Raw genomic sequence first — 23114 nt, 5'->3', positions numbered from 1 at the left:
TGGTGCAAAAGTAATTGCACCAACTTGAGTATTTCCAAACTTGATATTATCAGGATAAAATTAAACCGAAACTTCAATTCTGCAGACACAGAGTCAGGGCATAGACTAACAAATACGAACAAGCCGGGTAAGTCTCTTTCAATTCCGTCTACACTATTTCTGTATCTGGTAATTTTTCCTGGAAGAGAAACGTTCTATTTTAAGCACCTCTCATTAGAATTCTGCTCAGAATAGACAGCAGCTATAATAAGACTTTTTTTTTTTTTTTAAGTGCTCTGGCTATCAATAACCTCCAACAAATATCTGGGGGGTTGGTGTCCTCTCCCACACTCAGGATCTCCATCATTAAAATTATTTAGCCCCAGTTTTCTTTCTTTGTAGCATAGTATAATGTTCATAAGTGTTTACAATATTAATGTTTTAATGAGTTATTATCTCCCTATGGAAAAATACATTTGAAAATATAGAAGAAAAGTGCAAACATATCCCACAACCTAAAAATATGGGTAAACTATTGTCATAGTTACTTTCTGCCTTTTCCTTTCATTGATTAAACATGGAAGCTCTGTTTATGAAAGCTGTATGTCAAAACCATTTTCCATGCTTCCAAAGACTGTTGTTAAACTTTACTCTTAATAGTGGTATAACATTTATATCCATGTTCCCTAATTTATAACATTTCTTAATTCATGCTTACTTTTTATCTAACTTGTTAGCATAAATTACAATTAATACATATATTTATTCATAATTTCCTGTCCAGTTATAAAATATACTTATTCATATTTTAAAAATCACATGAAGATTCTTCTTTTGATTTAGAAATGCTATAACAAATACATTGAATATTATAACAAAACAGGAACACTGAATGACATTGAACTGACATTGGCTTAAGAATTCTTTCGTACCAGTGCCCTTGATGACTATTCTTTATATTTGTCTTTAGAGAACATCATGCAAAAGGATTCAATGCAGCGAAGAAATGAACTGCACTGACTCCACACACTTTGCCTGTGTTCAAATTTCATTTGTGTCACAGTGGATATATAGCCTTGGGCAACTTATTTAGCCTTTCTGTTTCCCCCTTTCCACATTTGTAAAATGGAGGTGAAGATTGTTCTTAAGCCTCTTTCACAAGGTATCTGTGAGGATTAATGAGTTATTATCTATCAGCTATTAGAACCAGTATCTGGTGCATAGTAAATCACATATATGATATGTTAACTATTGTGGTAGGAAAATACACGAGGCTATTGATGCTTTTCTAATCCTTTCAAATTCTTTTTCTGTTTGTTTGTTTTTGAGACAGAGTCTTGTTCTGAAGCCCAGGCTGGAGTGCAATGGCATGGTCTCATCTCACTGCAACCTCCGCATCCTGGGTTCAAGAGATTCTCCTGCCTCAGCCTCCCAAATAGCTGGGATACAGGCGCCTGTCACCACGCCAGGCTAATTTAGAGATGGGGTTTCACCATGTTGGCCAGGCTGGTTTTAAACTGCTAACCTCATGATCTGCCCACCTCGACCTCCCAAAATGCTGGGATTACAGGCATGAGCCACCGCATCTGGCCAATCTTTTGAAGTTTTAATTTTCTTCGGGCATATAAATATCTGGTAGTTGGCCCTTACTTCTTTCATGCTTATACAATAATTATTAAAACAGAAACAGAGAGACATGCTTAGAGACTAGAGGAGGTCAGAAAAATATCTGATCAGGCAGAGCAGTAGCTGTTAGTCACTAAGTTGAGCAGATTGCAGCTGGCAAGGTAAATATGGCTCTGTTTTATTGGTGATCCCAAAACAAAAGTAGGAGCTCATGGCACAGAATTCCACTTAGTCAACTGGCTGGATGGCTGGATTAACCATCTTTTCCCTTTCTGCTATAAACTATGCCATAGGAAATCCAGGGAGCCTTGGTCCTTGCCGGAGGCCACTCACCTCCCACCTTTTCGATGCCCACTCACATTATCTGAATTTTTCACCTGTACCTCCTCCATTTTTTTGAGATGGAGTCTTGATCTGTTGCCCAGACTGGAGCGCAGTGGCTCCATCTTGGCTCACTTCAACCTCCACCTCCCAGGTTCAAGCGATTCTCCCACCTCAACCTCCTGATAGGAGTAGCTGGGACAATACCACCACACCCAGCTAGTTTTTCTATTTTTAGTAGAGGCAGGATTTTGCCATGTTGGCCAGGCTGGTCTCAAACTCCTTACCTCAAGTGATCTGCCTGCCTTGGCCTCCCAAAGTGCTGAAACTACAGGCGTGAGCCACCATGCCCAGCCTCACTTGTACTTTTGAATGTTCATGGCTATACTATGCCAGTTGTCACTGAAATAAAATAATTTAATGTAAATATTGAAAGAGTTGATAAAATGTACATGTAAAATGAAAATAAGTGTTTTAAAAATAAATTGACACATTTGGTGAGAACTGAAGAAGTTGCATCTCTAAAAATAACAGCAAGAGCTACCATTGAATTAGGTATATGTGAGGCACTATAAAAGATGGAGAAAAAATATAAAACCCAGTAAGCTTTGAAACACACATCAAAATTAAAATATCTTCAACATTTTACTCTAATGAATAAAATCTTTGAGTTGCAGAATATGCATTCAGGGTATGATTTATCTAGGTAAAATCACAAGGAAGATAATCAGATAAAATTGAGAAGATAAGAAAAAATATGACTTTATCATGTTCCCTCTTAAAACATAAACGCTGTTTAGTTGTTTCAGTAGACTTTATATTCTAGAGCAGTTTTAGGTTCACAGCAAAATTGAGTGGAAATTACAGAGTTTCTATATAGCCCCTGTCCCTACACACACTGCCTTACTACTATCAATAGCCCATCTATTTAGTTTTAACCTGTTGTTTTGACATTATTGTAAATTCATGTGCAGTTGTAAGAAACAATACAGAGATAACCCATATGCCCCCGATGGTATCACCTTGCTCAACTGTAGTACAAGATCATAATGAGGATGATGTTGACATAGTCTGCTGATCTCATTCAGATTTTACCAGTTTCCCAGCCACTTGTGTGTGTGTGTGTGTGTGTGTGTGCGTGCGTGCGTGTGCATGGGCGTGCATGTGCTTAGCTTTATGAAATTTTATCACATGTGTGGATCTGCGGGGCCACCAATAGAGTCAAGACACAGGACATTTCCATTACAAAAATCCCTTGGGATTCAATTTTATAGCCACACAGTGACTGGGACCAAATATACATTTTGCAAATGTATATAGCATGAGTCACACAGCGTTCTAGGAGTTTTTTGAAATTAACTCATTTAATATTCTTCTTTGAAATTTTACAAATGAGAAAATTGAAAGGCAAGAAAATGAATAATTTTCCCAAGTTATAGAGCTGCTCAGTATCTTTCATGGGATTTGAACTCAGGATATCTGGTTCCAGAGAACAAGCTTTAATTCCACATACCAACTCACATATCAACTGATAAGCAAACTCACATATGTTTACATGTTTTGAGTTAAAATGAAATATTTAAAGTACATTTATGTCTTTTTTGTGATTCATCACTTTTCATCCATTTCAATCATCCAATCAACTAAGCCTGATAAGATTTACTTTCATAGTTAAAACATACATAGTTCTTGTATTCTAAGCTTACTAAAAATGCAAAATTATATGTAGATTACCTTTCAGAAAACAAGATCAAAAGAGAAATTTAAGATGAACTCATTATTTCTCTTAGAAACATAAAATTGACTATCAGTATAAGACCATTCAAAATCTAAGAAATTGAATACTGTGACTCATTACATGGGATTCACTTTTGCTTTCACATATTCCTTAGCAGAGGGGAGACTGATTACTCTTCTTCATCAATAAGAAATTAATTCATGGATGTATAGATATATTGCTTTCTTGTCTACCAAGGGGTATTTCTTTGAGCATCTACTGTGTGCCAGGATTTTTGCAGGGATTATAGCCTGGGTTCTCATCTGTACCCTGATTGAGTTTGCAGTCCAGGAGGTTTATACTGGCAAATAATCATTCGCTGGTGTAAATACAACCTGCAAAGGCAGATGAAACTAACTTTTCTAAGGAAGATAGGAGAATAGTGGTAAAGGAATATTTCATGGAGAGATAGGATTTAAGAGAGACAATACTAAGTGAGACAGACAAGGGAGGAATGACTTAAGCAGTGTAAGTAATACAAACAAAGTGAAAGTCATGAGAATATACACTTCCCTAGGAACAAGACTGAAGCAAGAAATAATACAGAGCGAGATGTCAGATGATGAAGTTATCCATGTTGTCACAGATGGAAAGATTCTCACTGGAGGTAGGAGAAGGACAACAACTGATGACTTGTAGATAAACTATAAAGAAATAATACGGACATTTGATGCCTTGGAGGGTGGCAAGAAGGATGTCCACAATTTTGCATAATTTATGGTGGATGACATTAAACATAGCAGGGGGCCAATATAGGAATTTCAATCCTGATTTCTAGAGCCTTTGATGTTGCCTCCTTATTTTGCCAAAATTTGAATTCTGCCCACTGGCATCTACAGTAAGTACAGTCTGGCAGGCTACAGTGAACAATGATCATGAGCATGTGCCTTGGATTTAAACATACCTGGCCATAAATTCCATCACTTCTGTATTTCTATCTCTGTGAATTAGGCATAACACTGGTCCTAGTGTTGTGATTTAGAAAATATGGATAATAGTTGATTCCATTGTGTAAATTTGTTATTTAATTTAAATGGAATTATATCCATATAATACAGTGCATAATACATGGTAAGCTCTCATCTAATAGTAGATGTGGTTTTCTCTTCCTTGACATAGTCAACTTTGTTGTCTAAACTGCTCGTATTTACCCTGGCTTGCTGGAATTTATCCTGGACTCTTCCGCTTGCCTGCTGTGCTCCATGGTGGATGATGCGCAGACTGGCTAACGGAAGTTTTTATCTAATCTGATTGTTGCATCTTTGTGCCACCAAGAGGACATGGTTTGGTTTGAGTTGGCTTTGCATCTATTGTATAAATTCATCAAATGATACTTGAATATTGTGGTTCTTAAAATTAATGCACATTATAATCACTTGGAGGACTGGTAAACATACATATTTTTATCCTCAAATGCCAAAAGTTCTGTGATGGGTCTAGGAACTTGCATTTCTAACAAGTTCTCAAACAATGCTGATGCTTCTGGTCTGAAAACCACACTTTGAGAATCATTGCTGTAAGATCATTGAGGTGTAAATGTGATTACATTATAGGCTTTACTGATGTAATGCATTCACTTCAATTATTAGTGACTGATAAAACACCTGCTTCCAGATTGCATATAATCAGGGATCGAAGAACCCTTCTCTTTTGAAGTTACTACCACATTATAATAAATCAAATGAGATGCTGCCCAAGGGAGATGTTATAACAAAATAATGAAGTCCACAGGCTACATTCTCTTTACGTGCAAGCTGGGTAATAATTTCAATACTCACTGGGCAAGTTAGTTTCCTTTTGCGGGTTATACTTGGGCTTTATATAAAATGGTGACATTAGTATTAATATTAATAACTCTTTATATTATTATGTGAGAATTAGGTAGGAAAATCTATAAGATGTGATAAATACTAACTCTTACTTCTATTATTTTGCTTAGAAAATTACAAGAGCTCAGTAATTTTATGTATTATCACTGAGGATGTAGAATTTGATTTTACTCCACTTGCAGATTAATAAGTCAGCTGCTTATTATTTCATGGATTCTGACACAAACCACTTGAGCCAGAGACAAAGAAATTCATTATTCATGACAAAGCATGCAATAAACTCCATATCTATTACTCTTGCACCTCAAGCCCCACAGGGACTAACTGAGAGGGTACCAAATAGACGCTATGTAGGCAGTGGTTTGTGTCATAGTTGAGAAACATTGGTCATGTAGAATCTACCTCTTTTATAGCAGGCAGTACGTAAGCCTGGTCTTTATTTCTGGAGGGAGTTATTATTTCATCTGCAAAGGCCATTTAGTGTAAACATCACCTTGAGAAGTGCCTGCCACAGACAGGCCAAGGTTTTGTATTAGTGGCAAGCCTAAAAAGATATGTAACAGCACAAGACATCTACAGAGAAGTACCAACAAGCATAATTTCTGAAGTATAACACCGGACAATTAAGAATACTGCACTCTATTTTGATGGTATGACTTATTTATTCAATGCAAACATGTTCACTGTGTGCCTACTCTGTATTAGACATTGTGCTATACGCACAAAATGGATATTGCTTCTGTTACATTTCAGTGAAGGGGACAAAAGTAAAGTAATAAGGGCACAGATACGTTCATAATTTCTGATTTTGATAAAGGTTATGAAGAAGGAGCAGAAGTGAGGAAAACATCTGCTTTAGATGGAAGAATCAGGAAAACTCTCTCAGAAAAAGGGACTGATAAGCAGGACAGAACCACATGAATAATGAGAGGCGGGAGTAACTCTGTCTTCCTATGCGGTAGGTCCCTGAAGAGCTCTTTTTTAAAACGTATGTCAAAATATAAAATACCTTATCTTCACTCAAAATTCTTCCAACTTATTCATTTGATGCTCAGAATTTTAAATAAGGAAAGTTGCTCCTAGGTTTCAGGCACAATCGAAAATTCTAAAACAAGACGTTGCTGCTTTTTAAGACCTCTACTCGATTCCACAGTTATGCTTTATTTGATTGAGTACTATTTTTTGTAAGAAGTTCAACAAATTTTAAGAAACAAATCAAAAGGGATTCGCACATTTGGAAGAACCTGTTCACTGTGCGAGAGATAATTGCATTACGTCTTCCTTTGATCAGAGAGGAGTCTCTGAAGAATTAATTCTACGGTAGACACAGAGGGATAATCCTTTCAGTATCTTTATTTCATTCTGACTTTTGAAATTATGCGCACTCCTCTGATTTTTAAAAAAATCACCTGTCATTACATTTTCCTCACTTGCCATTTGATAGATCCAAACAGCCTTAAAGAAGGATCTCTGATTCAAACAAACAATTATTTAATTCAGAGCCTCGTCTACTTTCTGTCTTAATGTAGCAGAGTGTCCCAGCTGGGCTCAAACCAAGATTTCATTTGAATGTTTATGAACTGGTAGGCTGTCCATCTCTCTGGTATATATTCATATGTTCATGAGTTGATCAAGAGCTTTTAGGATTGTTTGCAGGACTCGGGAGAAGAGACTGAGGGAGGTATGTGCAAAGTGTGAGAGAGAGAAATGGGGCAGGGGAAAGTGAAAGAGGATGAGGGAGTAGGAGAGAGAGAGGGAGTGTGTGTATGAGAGAGAGAGAGAGAGAGAAAGAGGGAGAGAGAGAGAGTAGTGGCATGGCCATCAGTAGTCTGCCCACAATGACAGACTACTTTTGAGAGAACTCTATAGAGAAAGTGCTGTTAGTATCAGAAGCTAGAGGAGCTGTTTAGTAATAGTAATTCAACAACTACAAAACTCTTTCAAACTTAATTACAGTCAGCATGATAGGGAAAAGTGATGTGCAAATTTGGGCTGAGGTCAATTCTTTCTCCATCTCAGACAGGTTGTTCTTGTCTTTCATAAATATAGGCATTCTGAGAACTCTTATGAGTTCCTAGTACAGGCAGTGCAGGGTACCTTGATGAAGAATCCAGAGCAGATGAAACTGTGGAATTTTGGAGGAACTTATAAAATATACCTTTAGGACCTCTTAACAAAAATTACGTGAAATAGACAAGAGTCACAGCTGTTGAGTTCCTGTAGTTATGCAAGGTGCCATCTAAAAGTTCCACTAGTTAGTGCAGTGACATTTATGTAAGCACAGTTCTCCCACAGATTGGCGATAGGACTCTAAATGAACAAACACATGTCTAAGACTTTGGTTTCAATCACTGTAATACCAAACTATATTGCTACATCCAGAAGTAAACATGGACCATGGACAAACAATTAAATAAACTATTGACACACCAACAACAAACACCAATTCATTGATTAACTAAAATTTTCACTTTCCAAGTTTTTTTAACTCTGTACAGATGCAGTCATAGTCTAAAATTATGTTCAGTAATTAAGCTATGTACTTCTTAAAATGCCCACAATTGTTAGTTTTTCTATTTAATGAAATTATAATGAGTTGAGTTTGATAATGTACTTACAACTTAAAATGATAGGATCTAATCTTGGTAACTCATGTCAATCTTATTAATGATGCAATTTTGAAAGCTGTCAATTCCTTAGGTGACACTTTTAGGTAACTTATACCTCTGATTTTCCTCAAATAATTGGATCAGCTTATCTTAACATCTTTCTATTCAAAAAGCTGATTTAGTCATTGACACAGGTTCAGAAACAAAATACTCATAACCTAGTGCCACATATTTTAAAAACACAAAAAATGTCAAAATCAAACAAAACAAAATCAAGTGGTTTGTGAAAGATTGTATTTTTTCAAAAGTTCTTTCTGCATTACTTGTCAACGCATTCATTTCTGGAATCTATCAAGTGGTAGAATGTATGTGTCCTCCCCTTAAGCCTGGTGAGTCTTTGTGATTGCTTTCACTACTAGAATAAGAAAGGAGTGATGCTATGTGACTGAACTTAGGGCATAGCATGTAATCAAGTTTTTCTCTGGATCTTTTTCATTCACTGTGAAGCCCAAGACACACGGAGAGGCCTATGTGGAGAGGAGCTGAGCTCAGGCAGCATCTTCATCTGATCTCCTAGTTGACAGCCAGCCAAACCTTGCCAGCCAAGTGAAAAATGGGCCGTCTTGGAAATGGATTATCCAACCTTCAGGGAAGTTCTCCCTACCAGTGCTCCATGGAGCACTACCATGCCCTGTCAAAATTGCAAATTCGTAAAGAAAATAAATGGCAGTTGTTTTTAAGACCGTATGTTTTTGAGTGGTTTCATTTGAATCAATAAACAACCAAAGTATAAATTTTTTAAACAAAATTAAAATTATCCAAAATTTAAAAATAAGGCAAAATGGAGACTCCACATGCTTCCACTTTTGTTGTGGAGTATTGTCTAACAGGTCTTTGAAAAGATGATTTAATTTTCTAGCTTGCAAGCCTTTCTTTGACTTGTTACACATTTTTTATGAAGACACAGGCTCTGCACAGTTACATGTCAATGTATAGATTTTTGTCTCCACTAGAGATGCAAATGATCTCTATACTGTAAAGAGGATAACTACAAAGCTAACAGTCTCAGTGTGGGTAGGGCATTAAGCTGTTATGTATCTATTAGAACACTCATTTCTATATTTCTTCCAACTGCTTGACTGTAGATATTTAGTTTCTTCAAGTGTCTTTGAATCAGATTTACCATCCTATTCATTCCCTCATTTATGAGTTAAGAAAATCTTTGACTTGTGTTTATATTGGCATAATATCACGTTTCATAAAATTTGTGAAAGTATATTTCACATGGGTAAAATAAACATACTTAAAATTTAATGGAGCTGGTAATGTCAGTAAAGATGGCAAAGGACCTCTGAAATTATCTCCAAAATAAAAGCAACAAGAAAACTGGCAAACATGTTGAGAATAATCATTGATAGAACTCTAGATATTAACAAAAGCTTGCAGCAATCCAAAGTGCTTGTTCAAGTAAGATGACTGAATTTCAGCAATAGCTGAACTCCAGTGAGCTTCCCGGAATTTTCCTCACCCTTTTTCCATCTCTTCACTCTGCCATATCCTTAAAAACCAATGCCCTATGATCATAGTAAAAGCAGTTACCTGGAAGTCACTGGGGCTTCCAGAAAAAGGCTGGAGCTCCTTCAAAGCCTCATTCCCATGGAAGTGTCATTATGTGACCTGTCTGAGACCCCCCCAGAACATATTACTTGACAAGCTGGTTTTATTTGACCTGCCTCAGAGCTCACCCAATGAAAAATGCTTTATTTCCGCTTGTCAAATGCGATTATAGGACATTGTCTAATTTTATGGGTGCTTGAATTTCTAGATGCTGGATAAGAGTTGGGAAAACAATAGGGACAGAAAAAGCTTTAAAAGAAAAGCTTAGAAATAAGATGGCCATAAGGGATCTGGAAAACTGACATATTCTTGGAAGTCTAGAAAATCATATGAATGCAGAAGACTGTCCACATGTCAGGAAAGATCTGAGAAGGCCTAAAGATCTCATCTCTGCCCAATTTTGAGGCTCATTGCAAACAAGAAGTAAAGCAGAGGTGGAAGTCATGACCATCACGCACAAAGAACACCTTGAAAGAATGGAAAATTAATGATCCCCAGCATTTAATGAAATATCTGACCAGTGGTTTGTTGACTACTAAGTTAACCAATCGAAGACTTCAGTGGCCATAGATGACAAAAAATACAGACTTACGTTTAATTCAAACAGGTTACTAAAAAAACAAACGCCATCAAAAACAACCAAAACCAATGACAACAAACCCTGGGGGAGGGGAGAATCTGACTTTAAGAGTTGGCACATTATATTATTTACGGTGTCCACTTTTCATCCAAAAGAATGTATAAGGCATACAAAGAAACAAGAAAGTGTGGCTTGTAAACAGAAATAAAATCAATCCACAGAAACTCTCCCTGTGGAAGTCCAAATATTTAATATATTGGACAAAGAATTTAAATAAGGTATTTTTAGGTATGTCCAAATAACTAAAATAAACTATATACAAAGATGGAAGGGAAAAACAGGAACAATATCTTACCAGATAGAGAATATCAATAAAGAGATATAGAGATTATAAAATGAAACCATATAGAAATTTTGGAGTTAAAAATACATTGATAAAAATATACCAAAGGGGCTGGGCACAGTGGCTGACACCTGTAATCACAGCACTTTGGGAGGCCAATACGGGTGGATCACCTGTGGTCAGGAGTTCAAGACCAGCTTGGCCAACATGGTGAAACCCCATCTCTACTAGAAAAAAAAAAAAATGCAAAAACTTAGCCAGGCGTGGTGGTGGACACCTGTAATCCAGGCTACTTGGGAGGCTGAGGCGGGAGGATCACTTGAAACCACGAGGCGGAGGTTGCAGTGAGACGAGACCATGCAATTGCACTCCAGCCTGGGCAACAAGAGTAAAACTCCATCTCAAAATAAATAAATAAATAAAATAATACACACACACACCAAAGGGAATAGCAGATTTGAGTGAAAAAAAATTAATCAGTAAGCTTAAATTTAGGTCAATTGAGTTTATCTACCCTGAGAACAGAAAAAAATAAAGGAATGGAGTAAAGTGGACAGAATTTCAGAGACCAATGGGCACAATCAAGTGGTAGTGCTAAAATAAAATTTATGACTGCAACTTTGCTATTATGTCATAATGGGAGTCTGAGAAGAGGATAGAGAAAAACTGGCAGAAAGCATATACGAAAACGTAACGGTCAAAACTTGTCATATTTGAAGGAAAACATTAACCTTTACATCCAAATCAACAAACTGAAAGTAAGATAAAGTCAAAGAGATTTGCACCTAGATACATCATCGTGAAACTGTTAAAGCCAAAGACAAAAAGAATATCTTGTAAGCAACAAAGGAAAAGTGACTGATGATAAACAAGGGGACCTTAATAAGATTTACACCTGATGTCTCATCAGAAACCGTGGTGGCCAGAAAGCTATGCAATTAAATATTCCAAGTGAAAAAAGGAAAACACGATCAATGGCAAATTGTATAATCATTAGAACTACCTTTCAGAAAAAGAATAAATTAATAAATATTGACTGCCAGATAGACAAAATTGAGAAAGTCAATAAATGTTAAAGGAGTCTTACTCATTTAAATGAATAGACACTAGACTAACTCAAATAAACAAGAAGAAATAGAGTGACATTAAATTCAACTATGCCTATACAGTTACATGGAAAAATAAAAAGAAGATATAAATGTAGTTTTTGCTGGTAACTCCTTTTTCTTCTATTTCAGTTGAGAGATAATTGCATGAAGCAATAATTATACATGTGTGCTGATGGACACACAATGCTAAAGATGTAATTTGTGTGTAACACTGTCGAAATTATGTTCTTATTAATGTAAGTCAGATTGTTATATTATACGTTAAAATGTTTATTGTAATCACCAGGTCAATCACAAATGAAATAACTTAAAATATAGTAAAAGAAATAACAAAAATTTTAAAATGGCCCATTCGAAAATATTTAACACAAGAGAATACAATAATTGAGTTACAGAGAAATAAAATTACATAATAGCAGAATGACAGACATAAACTTAATTTTATCAGAAATTAAAGTAAATGTAAGTGGGTTAAAAACTCTAATTAAAATTCAGAGATAGGCAGAATGGATTTAAGAACAATGTGATCCAATGATATACTATACAAGGTATACATTTTTTAGATGCAAAGACACAAATAAGTTGAAAGTAAAAGGATAGCAAAAACATTTTATGCAAATGGTAACAAAGGAAGGTTCGGGTAGTTATACTAATTTTGGACAAAATAGGCTCTGAGACAAGAATTGTAGTTACAGATAAAGGACATTATAAAATGATTGACATGTCAGTGTGTTAAGAAGATATAATAATTATAAGCACATATGCAACAATGGAGCCCCCAAATACACAAAGCAAAAAAGATAGAATTAAAGGAGAAAAAATAATTAAAATAATGGATATTTTAATTCCTCACCTTTGAAAATGGCTTGAGCAACTATGTAGATAATCAATGAGGAAATAGAAGACTTAAACAACACTAAAACCTACAAGATTTAACAGATATCTATAGAACTCCTAAGTTAATAACAGTAGAATGCATATTTTTCCCATGTGCACATAAAATATTCTCCAGGATAGACTAAATGTCACAATAAAAGACTAAACATATTTGCAAGAATGAAGATTATATGAAGAATATTTTCTGATGAAAATTGAAGTAAATTGGAAATCAATCATTAAAATAAATTTGGAAAATTCTTGATTATGGGGTTATTAAACTATATATATCTATATAACCAACAAGTGAAAAAAGAATTAGAAAACACTACAAGTGAATAAAGATCAAAAAAGACAAAATGTACAGAAAGCAGTTAAGCAAGGATTAAAGAGAAACTTATAGTTGTACATGACTATATTAAAAAAGAAAAGAGATCTTAAATCAATAACAATATTTCATATAAATAAACTAAGAAGAGCAAACTAAACTCAAAGCAAGGAGAGAGGAGGAAATAGAAAAGGTTGAATAGAAACAAACAAAGAAATAAATAATATAGAGAATGGGAAAACAATAGACATCACACAATAACCCAAACATTAGTTCTTTGAAATGTTTTCTTAAAGTCAAACCATAAGTTAGGCAGAAAAAGAAAAAATTGAAAAGATTCACATTCCTAAAATCAGAAATGTAAGTAGGGATGTTATTAGAGACCCTAGAAAACATGAAGAACTTCAAAAAATACTGTGATTCTCTTATATTTGTTCATGGAATTGTATACCAACAAACAATAAGCAATTTGATAAACAATATGGAATTTTAAAAATCCTGGAAAGATATAAACTACCAAAATTGACTCAAAAGGAAATAGAAAATCTGAGTAGATCTATGACAAGTAACAATATTGCATTGGCAATAAAAAATATTACCACAAGGGAAAGTCCAGGAGCAAATGATGGCTTCACTGGTGAATTCTTTCAAATGTTTAAAGATAAATTAACACTCACCCCAACCTCTGCAAAAAAGAAAAAAGTAAAAGAAAAGGGCAAACTTTCTTATTTTATGGAGCCAGTGTTACTCTGATGCCAAAAAAACAGGCAAAGACTAGAAGAAACAAAAACAAAACAAACTAAAACAAACAACAACAACAAAAAAAACCTACAGACTAATAGCTCTTCTGAATGCCAATGTAAAAATCCTAACAACAAACTCTTACCCCAACAAACTGAATGCAGTAACATATTAAAACTGTATACACCATGATCAAGTGGAAATTATCCCAGAAATGCAATGTTGGCTTAACATGTGAACGTCAAACAGTATGAAACCATTTAATAAAATAAAGGACAAAAAACACATAATCACCTTTGTAGATGCAAAAAAAAAGCATTTGACCAAATCGAATATAGTCAAAAAAAGTCCTTGCCCCCACTTGTCTTCTGCTAGCTTCCCTTTAATGAAGAAATTTGGGATGTGAAGACATAATGACTTATTTAACTTTCAGATATTTCTGAAGAAGAAAAATACAAAAACAGTAAAATTGATGCTGCATGATGGAGTGAGTCACTGACCTAACTTTGTGTTTTCAAACAGGAAATACGATTTTAAAAATAGCCTGTAATAGATGATTTATTATTTTTCCTAGTGCCCAAACTTCAGTTTCTCCTATGAAATCTTAAGTTGTTTTAAATTTAAAATGCTTATTTGTCTAATAGTCCGTAAACTTTACAAAACTAGTATGAGTGTTTGAATAATTTAATTACTTTTTCCAAGGTCACACATTTTTACAATAAAAGAACAAGATGAGAGCTTCTTAAAAAGAAATTAAATATTTACATTTTAAGCATTGCCTGATGTCACTCTTTGTCAAAGATTGTTTAGTGTTGCCAGTTTAGTATCTGCAAACAAACTGAAGATGTCACCAAAAACCCTATCCTCACATATGTTACATTCACCTCAATATATCAGTTCCCTGGAAGAACAGAATCTAAAGAGTGATATCTTGTCCCTTTACTGTGAACGAAGCAAATTTTTTTCACAAGATGTTGAAAGGAGATAGTAATTATATAAACGAAAAAAGTAATGTGCTGTAATAATTGAATGAAAGTTACATGATTCTTTTGACATGGTACAAACCATATGTTTGCTCTTAAAAGGAAATATAAAATGCAGAGAAGCAAAAAAACACTTGCAAATGACCGTAATACAACTGCAGTGTGAACTTGTACATATTTTTTATATATTCCTCTGTTCCATCATCTATCTATGGATCCCATCCACCCACTATCAATATATATTATCTATCTATTTATTTAAAAATCTGTCACCTGTCCCTGTCATCTAACTATACTATCTGGTTTGCCAATGAGAATCAACAAGATCATAACACAGATCATTTTAAAATCAGAATTTTGTCATTTAACCATATAATGTCATTATTTCTATTTCCACAAACATTCTTCATCATTGTTAATGAGTAAAGAATATTATATTAATGCATGGGAATTATATTTCAATATATACACGTTGTAGCAGACACTGCTGATTGCATTGCTGATAATTATTGCCCTTCTCTCTGACCTTTGTATCCACCTCTGTAATGCTGGGAAAGTTTAACCTATTCTAATCTACAGAGAGAAATTCTGATGGACTTGAAGAAATTGGTGTTGTCCCTGGCCTATTTGTAGCCAGAGTTTCTGAGATGAAAATGTAACATAATTCTGGCAAATAGGATGTAACACATAGCAATTTGATTAAATGTGCTCCAATTAATGTGTTATCATCATGAACATCAACGTATTTAGGAAATAGTTCTAGCATGGCCTAGATAATCAGAAGGTATATAAATTCAGTAAAAATTTTTCACTTTATCTTTTTGGAGGAAATGATTTGAAAGCATAATATCTAATGCGTTTTTAACTGTTAAGATTCAATTATATTTTAATAATATTGTTATACTCTGGTCATAATATATAATATGTTACACTTAGGGAATTTAAAATTATGTAACATTACATTAGTAAATACTTATATTTATCCAAATATCTTTGAGATATTGATATTCTGCACAAGGTTTATTTACAATTAAAGTCTGTGTGTGTGTATATACACATACATGTCAAAGCTATGTATGTGCGTGTGTGTAAAATATATTTAGAACTTATTGTATGTTTCTCTTTCATGCTATTTATCTGTGGATATATACACATATATATAGAGAGAAGATCAAAATTTAGATTCATTACTCAAAAGAAAATTTTAGGGAAAGCCCCAATAGCCTGTTTTCTGTGTATATATTTTACTGCTAATCATATGTAATTCTAAATTATTATAGATTTAGTTTCCTTAACCTTTATATGGAAAATTAAAGGCTTTGAGAAGAGTTAATCCTATCAAAGCTGCTGCTGAACAATATCACCTGAGTTCTCTGCAAATCAGATCCCACTAAACACCTTGAAAGGCCAGACAGGAACCCCTAGATTTTTCACAGGAAAAAGGAACGATGCTGTTAAATGAAGACCATGCAAAATATTTAACAATTCATTTTTATCCTCAGTATAAGAGTTATAGTTTTCATGTTGCGTTTTATTTTTCGTATTTAACGAAAAAAGTTTATGTCTTCACATGCCATACGTAACCAGTTTCATGTCCTACTGGGTCGAAAAAAAAAGACTGCAGACTGAGAATCCTTTCTAAAATTGGCTTTTGCCCTTTGCTAACTTATGCATTCAACAGCTAGATTAAAAAAATGTTTTCACCGTGGTGTACTTAAGGATGCTGCAGGTACAAAGTTTGAGCACTTAAATAGAGCGGTTATGCATATACAGAAATACAAGAAAGGCAAGTAATGGCTAATATCAGAAAGACTATAATGCATGCCTATTCATTTGCAAGTCTTGCAAATTATGGAATATTCAGGAAAGGTAAAGAACGAAGAGAATATACAAAGACAACAGGAAGGAAGGGATGAGCAAAAAATTCCATATGCTCAGAAGAAAATTTGAGTAGGTAGGAATATCACTTGCATGCTCATTTTATACAAATGTCTCCTATTATTTTTTGTATGGTACTCTCTTAGTAATTAATTGAGGGGTGTGTTGTGTGTGTGTGTGTGTCTGTGTGTGTCTGTGTATGTGTGTATATCAGGTAAGACTAACAGTACAGTGTATTTATCCCAGGTGTTACCTTGTTCTTAGAGGAGCTTATTTATGAGGTCCTGAATTTCACTTATACAAACACATCTAAAAACGTCTCCATCTCAAGTGAATTAAATGACAAAGAAATTGGTCTGTGTATTACATTTGATTCATCCATAATGAACGCAAACAGGGTCAATTCTAGACAGCAAGTACAAGCTTTTTATTTTAAATGTAGTATATGACAGGGATTCATTTTCTTTCCAGAAATGTAATGCTAAACACTGACCATTTAAAACCTACTATGATGCTGAATGGAAAAAGATTAATAAATCAAATGCATTAACATTGCAAATGTCTTTGAATTGTACAGGTTGCTATCAGAGTACTGATTTTATTTGACTCTATGGAACCACTATGCTAGCTGCTGCTCTAAATGTAGCTCTTTGAATGCCTGATAAAATGTCATGTACTGCAAGTCCATTATAAGCACATCAACTCCTGCATCTGCAGTTTGCAAGTTTAGACAGTTATTCTTTGAAAGAACTCTTAATGGGCTTTAGCATTTGATGAATTGTGAACTATTTTACCTGTACTACCTAGGACAAGGTTACCCCAGCCAAAACAGGTATGTTTCTACTTCTAAATTAAAGACTAGAGCAAATTCAAGAAAAGTAACATCCATAATACAAATTTTCTTAGGATCTCTTTCTAGGCATTTTGAAGTAGAGAATTCATTGAGTCAAAATATAAAGACATAAATACATTTTTATGTATTAAAACATTTTAAAAGTCTAGTAATAACAATAGTAGCCGTAGGTTATTTTTGTGGAATATACAGGTGAAACCGAAGGTTGGCTTATATAATGATATTTAATTCTCACAGTAATTCTTCATGTAAGTATTACTTTCCCCATTTACAATTGAGGAGACGGAATTTCAGAAAAGTTAATTATTTTTGTAAGCCTTGCAGACTTAATCAAAGCAGAGTCAGGTTTGGAGCCCAGAGGTGGGTAGTTCTGAAGTCATTCTACTACTTAACCACCCTAATAGAAAATGTGTGGTTAGTTGTTTCTTTCTGCTCTCATAATGTTACCTGCCATCAGCTATGGCATACAATTTAGATTGCAAACATCAGAGCGGTTTCCTGGGTAAGACCAACAGCTTTGAGTAGTTTCCTAGATGTGTTGAATACCCTAGACATCCTTTGGTAACCTCCCATGGCAGGGCAACACTACCCCAGAAATAGGCTTTCTTGTGCTAAATCAGGAGCAGAAAGAAAGAAAGACAGATTTTGATCTATTGCTTAGCCAACAGTTTCTCCTAGTGGAGGCAGTTCCCCAGGGGAAAATTCGTGTTTCATTTATGCTACAAATATTCAAAATAATGACATTTGTTCAACCATGTACAAGTTTAATATGCCTTCATAGTCAAGACAAGTTTTGGTGATGCAGTAACTCAAAAAATTAAGCAACCAATTCTTATTATTTTTAATGTTTATTTTTAATTGATATGTATTAATTGTATGTATGTATGGGGTATAAAGTGATATTCTGATACGTGTGTGATACATAATGATCAAATCAGGGTAATTAACACATCTATCACCTCAAACATTTATTCTTTCTTTGTGTGTCATGTGGCTAATTATGACTAAACTGAAGTTTCAGTCTTTAGATTCCAATTCCTTTGCATTTTAAGACCATGTGGCTCTGGTAGATATAAAATTTGGAATGCATACTCACAGTTTTCTATACTTAATTTTTAAACAATAAATTGAGTGATTTAACAAACAGTCTATGCGCTCACGGTGCAGGTTTTTTTGTGTTGTTTTTAGTTTTTCTTTTATTTTGTTGTCCTCCTGCAGATTGTTGTTTTGATTTATTTTTCACAGGTCAATAAAGAAAGTAATAAGTATGGACAGATTTAGGCAGACACTGCTATTTCCCCAACCCAGCATAATAAAAGGCGAGTTTGTCAGGATTCTTCCCCATATTGCCGGTGAGTGCTTGATGTAGAACCTGCCAGAGGGTGCAGACCTCCCTATACCCTCTCACTGGCTCATACTTGGCCTTTACCAAGGCATTCTAAATTTCTAGCTGAATTTTCTTACCATATCACATGGTATTGAGGGCACCTGTCTCAGGTAAGCAAACACTCAGATCCCACAGCAATCTGTGTGTCTCCGGATTTTGGGACAGTTGATTGCCCTTAGAACTTAGTTCTCTGATGGTTTTATGGAAAGTTGCTGACTTAAGGTGTGTCTTGTGTTTTTCTTGTTGTAAGGGTGGGAGCAACACTTTCCAGCTTTCTTTATGTGCAAGTTCTCAGTCTGCGGCAGGCACAGGTGCATAGTTATATGACCATATTTTAACAGCAGTGACGGGTCCAAATAATGGCAGCACAGAAGTGGGACACCTGCCCCAGTCTCCAGCAATAAGGAGAGACTTTCTTTAGTAATTTATTTTAAAAACAAAAATTGGAATCCTAGAGGAAAAGGTATTCCCAAGGGGAAGGTAGAGCATGGGAGATGGTCTGCATGTGGAAACAGAATTTTGTGATCAAGAGCATCATAAACAGACTGGGATGTTATAGCTGGAATCCCAAGGAAAAGATTGCCAAGAAGTAAGATTGCTAGAAAGGAAGACAATTCCAGACACCATATACCATTTTGAGAAGTTTAAACTGTGTTTTTCTTAATTATGAGAAAGTGTGGAATGTTTATATAGGTAGGTAATGCAGTGAGCTTTATAGTTTACATAAATCTTGAGTCTATGTGCAAATAGTAGATTAGAGAACAAATGCAGGATGTCATTCATCATTCTGTAACAGTAGCACAGAAATAAGACAGAGAATGAGCTGCAGCTATCACAAATGGGAATAGAGAGTAGGAGTTAATTTGGTAAAACTTGGGAAGTAATATAAAGTTTCAAGAGTGATTGGGTAAAAGAGGTAAGAAGATAAATGTCTGAAGGATGATTCTCCAGGGTCTTGACTAGATATCTGAGGTATAGAAAAGAGGTGCAGGTTTACTCAAGGAGAGGATGAGTTTGTTTTTTGACCTGTGAAACTTGAGCCGTGCACAGAACGTCAAGGATGGCTGTGTTCAGCAGGCAGTTGAGTGCATGATTCAGAAGCTCAAACGAGCTGGTTGAGCCTGGAAACAGAGGCTTGTTGTCTTCAGCATAAATGTGGTGGTTTGAACTATGTAAATATGTGGGATGGTAAGGTTGCTGTGACAAGTGGGACGACTAGAAGACTGAGGACAAAACTGTGAATGCATTGAAAAGGCTGGCAAAAGAGCCCAGGAACTGGCTTGAAGGAAATGGCAATAAAGTCAGCGAGTGCTACTGTAAAAACCAAAGGATCTAAGCTTTACAATGAAGTTTAAAAAAAAAAAAAAAGAAAAGAAAGTTGACGGAGAGCTGAAAACAAATGAAAAGACTGTTGGATTCAACAAGAGGGAAAATTTTAAAAAGGAGTTTTAGTAGCATGCTGAGAATGAAAGTCAAATTTCAAATTAGAAGATATACCAGAAAGTGAACAAATGAGAATAGATTATATTTACAAATAATTTTGAATAAGATGAGACTAGAAGAGACTCTACTGCTCTCAGAAAATACTGCAAATGATGATGTAATAAAGAAACCAAAGAATCAGAACTGCTAAAATCCCAACTATCTGTGTGTCTGTGCCTGACATTCCAGCCTGACTTAAGATTCTGGATTAATTTGAAAATCCCAACAATGTCTCTACGCTCTAATTTGTCTCTTCCTGTGAATTCATTTGTCATTCATTTTTCTTTCTCTTTTTCCTCTTTTTCTTTTCCGCCCTCCTTCCTGCCTCCCCTCCTTCTTATGCTGTTGTTCCTCTTCCATCCTTCCCATTATTGCTGTTTCTTTTCTCTATTAAATTCATATAAAAATGACACATATTGAAACATAAATTCTGAAAGGATGAGAAAATCAAGGCAAAAGAAACCCTAACTTACGGGAACTGATTAATTTTTAAAAAGTCAACTGCAATGAGAACTAAAGAACTGGTAAAGTGTTCTTTGAAGCTAGAAAATATTGGCCACGTGTAATGTTTCCTTCTCATAGGAACAGATGGATTTGACAAACTTTACTATTTTTTTCTGGAACTTGGTAAGGCAAATTTTTACTTTCTATCCTGAGATAATGTGTACTGTTCTAGAAGAAAACAGAAACTAATAGTAATCTCCAAAATTCTGGTGACATCCTTGTGTTTCCCAAAATTGTGCATACTTAGTATCTTAGTGTTTCTATTAAAGAATGGGGAGATACGCACCATGATAACACCACAAACACACACACACACACACACACACACACACACACACACATACACATAACTACACATTTCTCTGAAGCCTTACTTTGAAAAAACGTACAAGTGGAAATTTTAAATGCCTGCCATTTCTGCCACAAAAGAGACAGTAAACAGATCAGAACCACAGCACTTCCTTGAGACAGTTTTGCCCATGGAACTTCCCCAGAGACACACATTCACTCATTTCTTTGTCCCTCCATACATTTTTGGGTAAATCTAGAATACAGCATCAGGAGTCAGAACATAAAGTCTTTCTAGGGACTAGCCATAAACAGTAAGAATTAGGTCTATAGTACCCAGGCCAAGTATGACATCACATCTGCCTACTGTGTACCAGACACAAACAACCCTCACTGATATGAAAGAGGCCCAACATTATATTGGTCCAATACAATGTGAATACGACAGAGGCAGGCAGAGATTAAATATGCCTTATAGAGAATTAATTTTATTATTTTGCATTCTTTCTAAGTTTTCTGTTTGGCCAATATATTTTTTATTTCTACTTAGAGTGTAACTAATTCATTCACTACTTTTTCATAGAAATATTGTTTCAGTAGATTATGGAATGCCTTGTAGTACTGTAAAATGAAAGGAAAATCTGCAGTAGAAAGTCAGGGGTGTGTGACTCTCATTTGATCTTAAGATCGATCTTGATTGAAACTAACTTATATTTATAAACATGCTTGATTTCTATTTGTCTCTTTCCATATGTAGGTGTTCTCTGTAACATATATAAATGAGGAAGCATAATAACACAATCAAAAACACTCCATTTATGAAAGCAAAGATATATAATAGTTCTGAAATCTAAAAAAGTGACTAATTTTTAATATGTTTTCTGGTATTTATCATGCCTCCTGGATCTGTGGATTTCTTTCATTCATCAACTCCTCTCTCAATTTTTATTTTGTCTTCTTTTGAAAATCTTATAAGAAATATCTTAATTGTTGTCATTTGACACTCCACCACTCAACAGTGATTTATAATTTTGATCCCCTTGCTCGCCAGTAATGCATTCCAGCTGATTTTTTATCTGTATCTATATTTGTATCTTATCTAACTGTATATGGTTTGGCTATACCTTTACTTCATTTAATTTCTGCTTTCATTATCCTTTTAATATCCTGTATATTCTGGATGCAAGTCCTGTTCATTATACTTTTTAGTTTTCTACTGCTGTCAAATAGTTTGTTAATCTTTTCATGTGTTTGTGAATATTTGGATTATTTCCAGACTTTAGGTATTAGAAATCAATCTGTGATGAATATTTGTGTACAAGTCTTTGTATGGAAACATGCTTTCAATTTTCTCATGGAAAGTGCTACGAGTGGCATGGTTGCATCATATTGTCAATGTATGACTTACTTATTAAGAACTATGAAGCTATTTTCCAAGTGATTGTATCATTTATATCCCTACAATCAGTGTACAAAATGCAGTTCCTCCGCATTCTTGCAAATGCTTGATATGGTCAGTGTGTTTAATATTAGATATTTTAATGGGTGTGTCATAGTGTCTCATCTGGCTTTATCCATACATCGCTAAGAACTAGCGATTGCAAGTACCTTTTCATGTGCTTGTTTTCTATCAACATCTCTTTGGTAAAGTATACATTCAAATATTTTCCCCATATTTTATTGGGTCATTTGTCTTCTTAGTATTGTTTTAAGTGTTCTTCTGGACACAAGTCCTTTATCAAATATAGAATGTATTCACTGATCATTAGAGAAATGCAAGTCAAAACCACAATGAGACATTCTCATGCCAGTCAGAATGGCAGTTACTAAAAAGTCAAAAAATCACAGATGCTGGTGAGGTTGTGAAGAAATGGGAACACATTTACACTGTTGGTGGGAGTGTAAATTAGTTCAACCATTGTGGAAGACAGTGTGGCAATTCCTCAAAGATCTAGAGCCAGAAATACCATTTGACCGTGCAAACCCATTACTGAGTATATACCC

The sequence above is a fragment of the Colobus angolensis genome, unplaced genomic scaffold (assembly GCF_000951035.1).
Source record: "Colobus angolensis palliatus isolate OR3802 unplaced genomic scaffold, Cang.pa_1.0 Scaffold13, whole genome shotgun sequence".
Lineage (NCBI taxonomy): Eukaryota > Metazoa > Chordata > Mammalia > Primates > Cercopithecidae > Colobus > Colobus angolensis.
This window is presented reverse-complemented; position numbering follows the sequence as displayed.